The sequence below is a fragment of the Pseudophryne corroboree genome, chromosome 9 (assembly GCF_028390025.1).
Source record: "Pseudophryne corroboree isolate aPseCor3 chromosome 9, aPseCor3.hap2, whole genome shotgun sequence".
Lineage (NCBI taxonomy): Eukaryota > Metazoa > Chordata > Amphibia > Anura > Myobatrachidae > Pseudophryne > Pseudophryne corroboree.
The window spans coordinates 405,234,995-405,246,705 of NC_086452.1; positions in this window are offsets into that span (position 1 = coordinate 405,234,995).

The window sequence follows — 11,711 nt, forward strand, 5'->3', positions numbered from 1 at the left end:
TGCTGGAAGCACGGAGGTGCTGAGGCACGGAGGTACTGAGGCACGAAGATGCTGGAAGCACGGAGGTGCTGAGGCACGGAGGTACTGAGGCACAGAGATGCTGGAAGCACGGAGGTGCTGAGGCACGGAGATGCTGAGGCCCGGAGATGCTGAGGCACGAGGTACTGAGCCCTGGAGATCCCAACTACAACAGCAGTAAAACTGAAACACGACAGCTGTGGTTTTCAGGAGAGAACACGGAATTCAGTACTGTGCCTTTAAGACGAAACATTGCAGCTGTACCTTTACATTGAGACTCAGGGAAATGGTGAAATCAAATGGCAACACACAAGTAAACCAAACGGTAACAAGGGAGCAGAGTTTCCACAGGAACTTAGGTACAAAGGTTACCTTTAGGGAGCTCAGCTTAAGACCCACACAAAGCTGTATGTGACACAAGGAACTGGCCCAGATTACAACTCAGCCTCCTGATTTATACTTCCTGGTCCTTGATGATTGGTGGGCAGGATTAGGTGATGTCACTGTCATGTGACTACTCTAGCCAAGGCTGTGATGTAGAATGAGGCCTAGCAGGCCAAGAGAACACTGAAGCCTGGACTTCTGCAAAACACAGGATGCTTGCTTTTAGATTACTGAATTCAGCCTCACACAGGAGATCACCACAGGTGGAGCTGATTACCTATTACCTCTCAGGCAGAGAACTCAGGAAAACTGACAAGCTGTTTAACTCCGTGAGTGAAAAGACACAGGATCCAGGACAGATGGCAGGGGTAAGTCACCAAATATAAAACCTACAGTCAGGATTGTGACAAATTCCCTTCCTTCGAAGGAATATCATCATTTCGGCCATTACCTTGGTAAAGACCCGGGGTGCCGTGGACCATCCATACGGCAGCGTCTGAACTGATAGTGACAGTTCTGTACCATAAACCTGAGGTACCCTTGGTGAGAAGGGTAAATTTGGACATGAAGGTAAGCATCCTCGATGTCCCGAGACATCATGTAGTCCCCTTCTTCCAGGTTCGCAATCACTGCTCTGAGTGACTCAATCTTGAATTTGAACCTCTGTATGTAAGTGTTCAAAGATTTTAGATTTAGAATCGGTCTCACCGAGCCGTCCAGCTTCGGTACCACAACAGTGTGGAATAATACCCCGTTCCCTGTTGCAGGAGGGGTACCTTGATTATCACCTGCTGGGAATACAGCTTGTGAATGGCTTCCAAAACTGTCTCCCTGTCAGAAGGAGACATCGGGTAAAGCCGACTTTAGGAAACGGCGAGGGGGAGACGTCTCGAATTCCAATTTGTACCCCTGAGATATCACCTGAAGGATCCAGGGGTCTACTTGCGAGTGAGCCCACTGCGCACTGAAATTCATTGAGACGGGCCCCCCACCGTGCCTGATTCTGCTTGTAAAGCCCCAGCGTCATACTGAGGGCTTGGCAGAGGCAGGAAAGGGTTTCTGTTCCTGGGAACTGGCTGATTTCTGCAGCCTTTTTCCTCTCCCTCTGTCACGGGGCAGAAATGAGGAACCTTTTGCCCGCTTGTCCACGAAAAGACTGCACCTGATAATACGGCGTCTTCTCATGTTGCTTCCAAATGCCGTTTGAAATCCGCATCACCTGACCACTGTCGTGTCCATAACCCTCTACTGGTAGAAATGGACAACGCACTTAGACTTGATGCCAGTCGGCAAATATTCCGCTGTGCATCACGCATATATAGAAATGCATCTTTTAAATGCTCTATAGGCAAAAATATACTGTCCCTATCTAGGGTATCAATATTTTCAGTCAGGGAATCCGACCACGCCAACCCAGCACTGCACATCCAGGCTGAGGCGATTGCTGGTCGCAGTATAACACCAGTATGTGTGTAAATACATTTTAGGATACCCTCCTGCTTTCTATCAGCAGGATCCTTAAGGGCGGCCATCTCAGGAGAGGGTAGAGCCCTTACAAGCGTGTGAGCGCTTTATCCACCCTAGGGGGTGTTTCCCAACGCACCCTAACCTCTGGCGGGAAAGGATATAATGCCAATAACATTTGAGAAATTATCAGTTGTTATCGGGGGAAACCCACGCATCATCACACACCTCATTTAATTTCTCAGATTCAGGAAAACTACAGGTAGTTTTTCCTCACCGAACATAATACCCTTTTTGGTGGTACTCGTATTATCAGAAATGTGTAAAACATTTTTCATTGCCTCCATCATGTAACGTGTGGCCCTACTGAAAGTCACATTTGTCTCTTCACCGTCGACACTGGAGTCAGTATCCGTGTCGGCGTCTATATCTGCCATCTGAGGTAACGGGCGCTTTAGAGCCCCTGACGGCCTATGAGACGTCTGGACAGGCACAAGCTGAGTAGCCGGCTGTCTCATGTCAACCACTGTCTTTTATACAGAGCTGACACTGTCACGTAATTCCTTCCAACAGTTCATCCACTCAGGTGTCGACCCCCTAGGGGGTGACATCACTATTACAGGCATCTGCTCCGTCTCCACATCATTTTTCTCCTCATACATGTCGACACAATCGTACCGACATACAGCACACACACAAGGAATGCTCTGATAGAGGACAGGACCCCACTAGCCCTTTGGGGAGACAGAGGGAGAGTTTGCCAGCACACACCAGAGCGCCATATATATACAGGGATAACCTTATATAAGTGTTTTTCCCCTTATAGCTGCTGTATCTTTAATACTGCGCGTAATTAGTGCCCCCCTCTCTTTTTTAACCCTTTCTGTAGTGTAGTGACTGCAGGGGAGAGCCAGGGAGCTTCCCTCCAACGGAGCTGTGAGGGAAAATGGCGCCAGTGTGCTGAGGAGATAGGCTCCGCCCCCTTATCGGCGGCCTTATCTCCCGTTTTTCTATGTATTCTGGTAGGGGTTAAATGCATCCATATAGCCCAGGAGCTATATGTGATGCATTTTTTTTTTTGCCATCCAAGGTGTTTTTATTGCGTCTCAGGGCGCCCCCCCCCAGCGCCCTGCACCCTCAGTGACCGGAGTGTGAAGTGTGCTGAGAGCAATGGAGCACAGCTGCAGTGCTGTGCGCTACCTTGTTGAAGACAGGACGTCTTCTGCCGCCGATTTTCCGGACCTCTTCTGTCTTCTGGCTCTGTAAGGGGGCCGGCGGCGCGGCTCTGGGACCCATCCATGGCTGGGCCTGTGATCGTCCCTCTGGAGCTAATGTCCAGTAGCCTAAGAAGCCCAATCCACTCTGCACGCAGGTGAGTTCGCTTCTTCTCCCCTTAGTCCCTCGATGCAGTGAGCCTGTTGCCAGCAGGTCTCAGGAGATGATCGCGGCGGGCAGGTGGGGAGGAGCAACCGGGTAAGGGGACCTGGGAAGTGTTCTCTGTTGTCTGCGCCCACCTACTGATGAAAAAAATGTATTAAATAAATCTGCTTTTTCCCTATCGTCATTAATCAAGACATCCAGTTTACCCTTTAAGGGCCCAATATTCTCCCTTTTCAACCATTTACCGTTTATATACTTAAAGAACTTTTTCAGGTTTGTTTTACTCTCGTTTGCGATTTGTTTTTCGTTTTCTATTTTAGCTGCTCTAATCGCTTTTTTGCATTTATTGTTACATTTCTTGTAGAACTGGAATGATTCCACCTTTCCATCAGACTTAAATGCTTTGAAAGCACGCCTCTTTTTATCCATTTGTTCCTTGACCTTTTTATTAAGCCACATCGGTTTGGATTTCCTACTTCTATTTTTGTTGACTTTTTGAATATATAAATTAGTGTACTTATTGAGCGCAATTTTAAAAATGTCCCACATTTCAGCAGTATTCTTACCATGAAATACAATTTCCCAATTAATCTCCTTCATTGCTTGTTTCAGCAATGTGAAATTTGCTTTCCTCATTATTTGTTAGTACTAGGTCCAGTATAGTCCCTTGCCTAGTTGGCTCCTCAATTACCTATGACAAGTAATGATCTTTTAGCATGTTTAAGAACCTGTTACCCCTAGCTGTATTTACTGTTTCGGTGTTCCAGTTTATGTCCGGGTAATTGAAGTCCCCAACAATAACGACTTCCCCCATACCTGCAGCTTTTTTGATTTGCTGCAAGAGTAGTAATTCGTCATCCACACTAATATCTGGCGGTTTATAGCATGTCCCTATTAAAAGTTTTTTTGTATCTTTACCCCCACTCGAAATCTCAACCCATAATGACTCTACGTTATCTCCAGTCCCCTCGTAACTGACCTCCTTTAAATATGGTTTTAAGAATTTTAACATAGAGACAAATACCCCCTCCCTTTTTATTAATCCTATCTCTCCTGAAGAGAGTGTATCCCTCAATGTTTGCCGTCCAGTCGTGAGAATTGTCCCACCATGTCTCAGCAATGCCTATTATGTCATAATGGTCATTATGTGCAATTGCCTCTAATTCCCCCATTTTATTTGTTAGGCTTCTTGCATTTGCAATCATACACTTAACTTTATTAATTCCCTGATCCGCAAGTTCTGTTGTACATGACATTTCCTTAGGAACCTGGGTTTCCCTTAAATTACCATTGCTGACTCTTTCACTCCTTCCCCCCTCAATACACTTTATACATCCCACTATTCTTTGCTCTCTAGTTGTCCCACTAATTCTTTCTAATCCCTCCCCCAGGTTACAGACTCTCTCACTCTGTCACCCACAACATCTGCCCCAAAGACACTCACCCTGTCCCATACCACACCTGTCCCTGCACACTCAACCTGTCTCCTACCAGACCTGTCCCTGCACACTCAACCTGTCTCCTACCAGACCTGTCCCTGCACACTCAACCTGTCTCCTACCAGACCTGTCCCTGCACACTCACCCTGTCTCCTACCAGACCTGTCCCTGCACACTCAATCTGCCTCCTACCAGACCTGTCCCTGCACACTCAACCTGTCTCCTACCAGACCTGTCCCTGCACACTCACCCTGTCCCCTACCACACCTGTCCCTGCACACTCAACCTGCCTCCTACCAGACCTGTCCCTGCATGGTCACCTCTTCTCCGACCAGCCCTGTCCCCACACACTCACCCTGTCCCCTACCACACCTGTTCCCGCAAACTCACCCTGTTCTCTATCAGATCTGTCCCCGCACACAAACCATGTCCCCTGCCAGACCTGTCCCTGCACACTCAACCTGTCTCCTACTAGACCTGTCCCTGCACACTCAACCTGTCTCCTACCAGACCTGTCCCTGCACACTCAACTTGTCTCCTACCAGACCTGTCCCTGCACACTCAACCTATCTCCTACCAGACCTGTCCCTGCACACTCAATCTGCCTCCTACCAGACCTGTCCCTGCACACTCAACCTGTCTCCTACCAGACCTGTCCCTGCACACTCACCCTGTCCCCTACCACACCTGCCCCTGCACACTCAACCTGCCTCCTACCAGACCTGTCCCTGCACGCTCACCTCTTCTCCGACCAGCCCTGTCCCCACACACTCACCCTGTCCCCTACCACACCTGTTCCCGCACACTCACCCTGTCCCCTATCAGACCTGTCCCCGCACACTCTCCCAGTCCCCTATCAGACCTGTCCCCACACAATCACCCTGTCTCCTACCACACCTGTTCCTGCACACTCACCCTGTCCCCTTACAGACCTGTCCCTGCACTCTTCCAGTCCCCTATCAGACCTGTCCCCACACCATCACCCTGTCTCCTACCAGACCTGTCCCTGCACACTCAATACTTCTCCTACCAGACCTGTCCCTGCACTTACCCTGTTTCCGATGAGCCCTGTCCACACACTCACCCTGTCCCCTACCACACCTGTTCCCGCACACTCACCCTGTCCCCTATCAGACCTGTCCCCACACACAAACCCTGTCCCCTACGAGACCTGTCCCAGCACTCTCACCCTGTCCCCTACCAAACCTGTCCCCGCACACTCACTATGTGTCCTACCAGAACTGTCCCTGCATGCTCACCCTGTCCCATACACTCACCCTGTCCCCTACCAAACCTGTCCCTGCACACTCACCCTGTACCCACCCAGACCTGTCATTGCATACTCACCCTGTCACCCACCAGAACTGTACTCAATGCCCCCAGCGTGATAAAACAAGGTTGTGGCTTGCAGGTACGGCATTCCCTGTGAGATCACACCCCTTATGAGACCACACCCACCTTCCCAGGAGTGCGAGCAAAAGAACACACACACACACACCCACCCCACCTTCCCCTATCGTAGTGCCCCCCTGTCATTTTGTTCTTGGTCCGCCCTGCACATTTCTCTATAGGTGAGGCCATGACCCCTAGTCAAGTCCCTTAATTTTGTGTCATGTAGCCACTCCCACTAGCAGCATGTGGCTATGCCCCATCACAACACATGACCACGCCCATTTTTAATCACTCAGTACCCATAAGAAAATATTTCTACTTGCACCACTGGGTAATAGCTAGTGTTATTGGTGATCAGCAGTCTTTTTTCCATGTTTCTAGATAAGAGACCCCATATCTGTATCTGGATGCAGTTTAAAGAATGAGAAATAAGAACAGAATAAGAAGGGAATATTAAATAGAGATGAGCGGGTTCGGTTTTACTCGGATTTACTCTGTTCTCAAAACGGCATCTTATTGGCTCATGGATGTCATGTGTTTTGGATAGCCAATAGGAAAAATCTGGGTAAAACCGAACTGGTGTTAATTCTGGCATTAAATCCGAACCTGCTCATCTCTAATATTGAATGCTAAGGGTATAGCATACTTGTCAATCAGAAAATGATGCCATACACTGGGAAAAAAGATTATTACACTCACATATGTTATAGTTCAGAGCAAGGCCTGTGCTAGGGTGTTCGGCGCCCCCCTGCAAACTATAAATTTGTGCCCTCCCATACTTCACAAAGGGTCAGCGCATAATGCCCGCCAGAAGTAGCGTCCTTATACGTAATGCAACCCCAGTAGTAGCGTCCTTATACGTAATGTCCCCCAGTAGTAGCGTCCTTTTACGTAATGCCCCCCAGTAGTAGCGTCCTTATACATAATGCCTGCCAGTAATGCCCACTATAAGGCACGCACATATACATACCTCACACACACAACACATACACACTCCACACACACACACTCCTCACACAAACACATACACACTCCAAACACACACACACACACACACACGCCTACACACTCCACACACCCACCCAAACATTTCTCTCTCACCCTCCACTTACCAAGTCTGGCTGGCCGTCACTGCAGTGCTTACTCTCCCACTGCCTGGTCCCTTGTAGCTCCACCCCTCTATTCCATGTAGCCCCACCCCCTCATGCCATAGTAGCTCCGCCCCCTCTTCAGGACCCGCACTGCACACACACATTCGTTGTCACAGGTGATTGGGGGGGGGGGCTATTCATGCTGGCGGTGCAGCAGCAGCAGGGGGGGGGGGGGGGAGGCGGTGCAGCAGTGGGGAAGCAAAGCAGGGACAGCGCCTCTCTCTAGCCTGGCACCTACCTGCTTTGCATCCCTTTGCTGAGCGGGTAGCGCCGGGCCTGGTTCAGAGTATCCCAAATTGGAAACCTCACCCAGATACCTTTTAAATCAGAACTATAATGGCGGAGTTTTGGATATATTGTATAAACAAAACATGATTTGTGTAAATTGATGTATGAATTTCTAGTCAATTACTTTAATCAATTGTAAGTTATAGGCTCCACTTGTGTGTCATATTCTCTTTATTTTAATTGTTTTGCATGTTAGTGTAGCACAATGGATCTGAGAATATAGGCCCTCATTCCGAGTTGATCGGTCGCAAGGCGAATTTAGCAGAGTTACACACGCTAAGCCGCCGCCTACTGGGAGTGAATCTTAGCTTCTTAAAATTGCGACCGATGTATGCGCAATATTGCGATTACTAACTACTTAGCAGTTTCAGAGTAGCTTCAGACTTACTCTGCCTGTGCGATCAGTTCAGTGCTTGTCGTTCCTGGTTGACGTCACAAACACACCCAGCGTTCGCCCAGGCACTCCCACCGTTTCCCCGGCCACTCCTGCGTTTTTTCCGGAAACGGTAGCGTTTTCAGCCACACGCCCCTGAAACGCCGTGTTTCCGCCCAGTAACACCCATTTCCTGTCAATCACATTACGATCGCCGGAGCGAAGAAAAAGCCGTGAGTAAAATTACTTTCTTCATAGTAAAGTTACTTGGCGCAGTCGCAGTGCGAACATTGCGCATGCGTACTAAGCGGATTTTCACTGCGATGCGATGAAAAATACCGAGCGAACAACTCGGAATGAGGGCCATAATCTCTGGAAGGGAACTTAGTAGTAATTGTGATTTTGAAAGCAGACAATCTGGTGATTATTGGTTAAAAGAAAAAAAAATAAGGTCTATTTCCACTGTTTTTTGCTATGAATGTTCAGTGAAACTTTCTTGGAAAACAAAATGCTTTAGTCTTTTTTGCAGTTCATAAATGACTCCAATGAGCGCTATAAATGGTTCCTGCCCTAGGCTAAACAGACGTAAAATCAGTTCAATCACTGAAGATTGATACTTTTTTAAAGAAAAGGAAAGAATGAAACACAAACAGTAAGCGTGCGGTCATAAAAGTACCTCTCTTCTGCATGACTGTGAACACAAATTTCTTAACCCGGTGGTTCTCAAACTGTGTACTGTTTTGGTGGTCCAGGACCAATTCAAAATATTTATGGTCAATGTAATAGGCAAAACCACTGCCAGTAGCTGTCAATAATAAAATATGAGGACAATCAGAAGCAAATCTTGTCCCTCACCACATAATTGACCCTTAGGATGACATATAAACAGAATTTACTTTTAATTTCTCTTTCTAAATTTCTCAATAAGAAACTTTTGGCCTAGGGGTGCCGTCAAAAAATGATAATACTCTAGGGCGCCGTGATGCAAAAAAAGTTAGTGAACCACTGTCTTAACCCCTTTTATTGTGTTCAGCTCCTGACAATGACTCAGCTCAGAAATGAACGGATTAAATATTCATGCAGCATCATGGGATAGTACTGGGAACAACTAAGGGCAAGTTCTGCAGGCAAAACATGTGATATGGAATATGGAGAATATACTGCAGAACAGTTTTGAAAACGATTTCCAATGCACAACTTTAACTAAATAATAACATGAAAAGACGGCATTACTCAGATATGAGCGTATCAATGTTTTTAAAAGCAGAATGTGTCTACAACATATATATGGATCCAAAATAAGGGTTTTTATGCACCATTGCAGCAAGTGGACCAAATTTTTACTATAGTCTATCATCCTATCATTATCATCAAAGCCAGGGGTGTAGCCAGAACTGTGTGGGCACCATAGCAACATTTTGAAGGGGCCCCGTCCCAATTCTTCTAGAGAGACACTTCTCTGCCACAGTTGTTCATTTTATGCCTTATAATAGTGCCCTACTGTAGTTCATTTTCTGAACCATAGTAGAGCCGTATTTAATGTTATGCCCCATAGTAGTGCCCTAGTATGTTTTATGTATCGCAGTAGTGCTTAAGTTCACCCTATGTCACATCAGAGCTGCCAGTACACTTTATGCCGCACAGTACCCCCAATTTATATTATGATATATAGTGCTCCCCGTTCATATTGTGCCTCATTACAGTGCCCCAGTTCATATTATATAACATTAAAATGCCCTCCAGTTTATTTTATACCACACTACAATGAGCAAGTCCAGGGGCATACCAAGATATAGTGCAGGCTCCAAGGAAAAAGTATTAAAAGATCTGTATGTACCACCCAATGGTAAAAAATGTATTTAACACATGTAACTTTGACAAGGTAGGTGGGCCCCTCTCAGCTCTGGGCCCCATAGCAGCTGCACTGCCTGCACCTATGGTAGCTACGCCCTTGATCAAAGCTGCACTAAACATATGGCCATTAGGCTCTGACCTAAGGGCTGCAGAGACTGAGAAGACTGAGAAGCCGATACACAGCTAGTCATATATTTATTAGTTAATTAATTAATTAATTAATTAATTAATTAATCAATCAATCATTCATTCAGTATTGTACCTGGGGAAATAAAAAAATATTGATGGCTCTGAGATGGAAATGGAAAATAAATATTCCTTTACTCATCCACACCTGCACTTTTAAGGTGAACAGCTACATGGCAATATAATACAATATATGACTACAAAGAAAGTTGTTAATCCTGCTTACCAGGACAAATCCACAAGTATTTCTAGGACTATGGGTATATGTATAATGGGTGCAGGGTATGTGTCACGATCCGGGTATCTGGACGCCATTACTTACCCTTCAGATGCCTCCTGAGGCTGGCTCAGCGTTCCAGGACCGGACCCCATCCGTTATACTGATGTCCACATTCCTGCCTCCTCTCCTGTCACTCTGAGACGCGGTCACCGCGGCGCCATGTTACATCTGGAATGGCGTCTCCCGCGGCCTCCGCCGCTGTCCCTGAGTTCCTGCATGCAGAGTGTCAGAGTGGCGATTACGTCAGCCGCGGCCTCCGCTGTGCCCGCGTGGTTTAGATGTGCAATCATCAGTCTGGCGTCTCCTGTCTCCTGTGGCCGGCGCCGCCATTGCTGTTTCAATTCTCACATGGATTACAAACCAAACTTCCCTCCAAGTGTCTGCATGGGCGCAGCCATCTTGGATTTTGTCATCTGATCATTTCCACCAATCTGCTGTCTGTATTGTTAATCTGCATAATTGCCTAGCCAATCCCTTCCTTGCTGCAGGTATAAATATGCTGTGCCTGAGCAAGGAAGGCGTCAGTGCTTTGGTTGTCAAACCTAGTTCCAGTTTGTCTCTCTCCTGTGGTTGTTTTCCAGGTTCCAGTTCCTATCTCCAAACCTCCACTAAAGAGACCCGCACCAGCATTCCACCTGCGTTGTAGCCTGACTCTCCTATCCTCATTGGATTCATCTGCTTCCAGCTACAGAACCACCTGCTTTCAGCATCCAGCTTCCAGCAGAGGTCAGCTCTTCTTAAAGTGCCGGTACCCTTTTCTGCATATTATCATTTATCACCGGCATTATTATTTCACCGCTCTCAAGCTACATTTATTATTTGACTGGTTCCAGCCAGTACCCACTCCATGCCAACATCAGTCTGGTTCCAGCCAGTACCCACAGCAGCCGTTTTATCCACAGCAGCCCAGCTTTTCCTGGAACACCAGCTGGTACGATCCTGGGCTATCTCCATTGCTACAGTCGGGCCTGGTAAGGACTTTCCAACTAGAAGATTATAAGAACTATCTCACACTACCAGAGCCCTGTGGCCCTTGCCATCCTGTAGTACCCAGGAACTGTATTTATTCTCTGCTGATTTTTATGTTTTCTTTTTACTACTGCTGTGTTACGGAGTTTTGTCATAAATAAACATCATTAACTTTTATCCTGGTTGTCGTGGTCACGCCTTCGGGCAATTCTGTTACATGTTACTTACATGTCTAGGGGTCTGATACAACCTCCCAGGTTCCACTATACCTCAGCCCCTACAACTGAGGCTGCCTCCCGTCAGCTCAGGCCCTCAGTTGTGACAGTAAGCACTGACCATATGAATCCAGCCGGAGACCAGGATCAAGCGGCCAGGCCGATGCAAGAACTGGCAGCCCGACTAGAACATCAGGAGGCTGCACAGGGCCACATCATCTGCTGTCTCCAGGATCTCTCTACTCGGCTGGATGGGATTCAGACAACTCTCCGTGGATCAGGCGTGTCTGGTGCGTCAACCACAGTGACTCCAGCTAT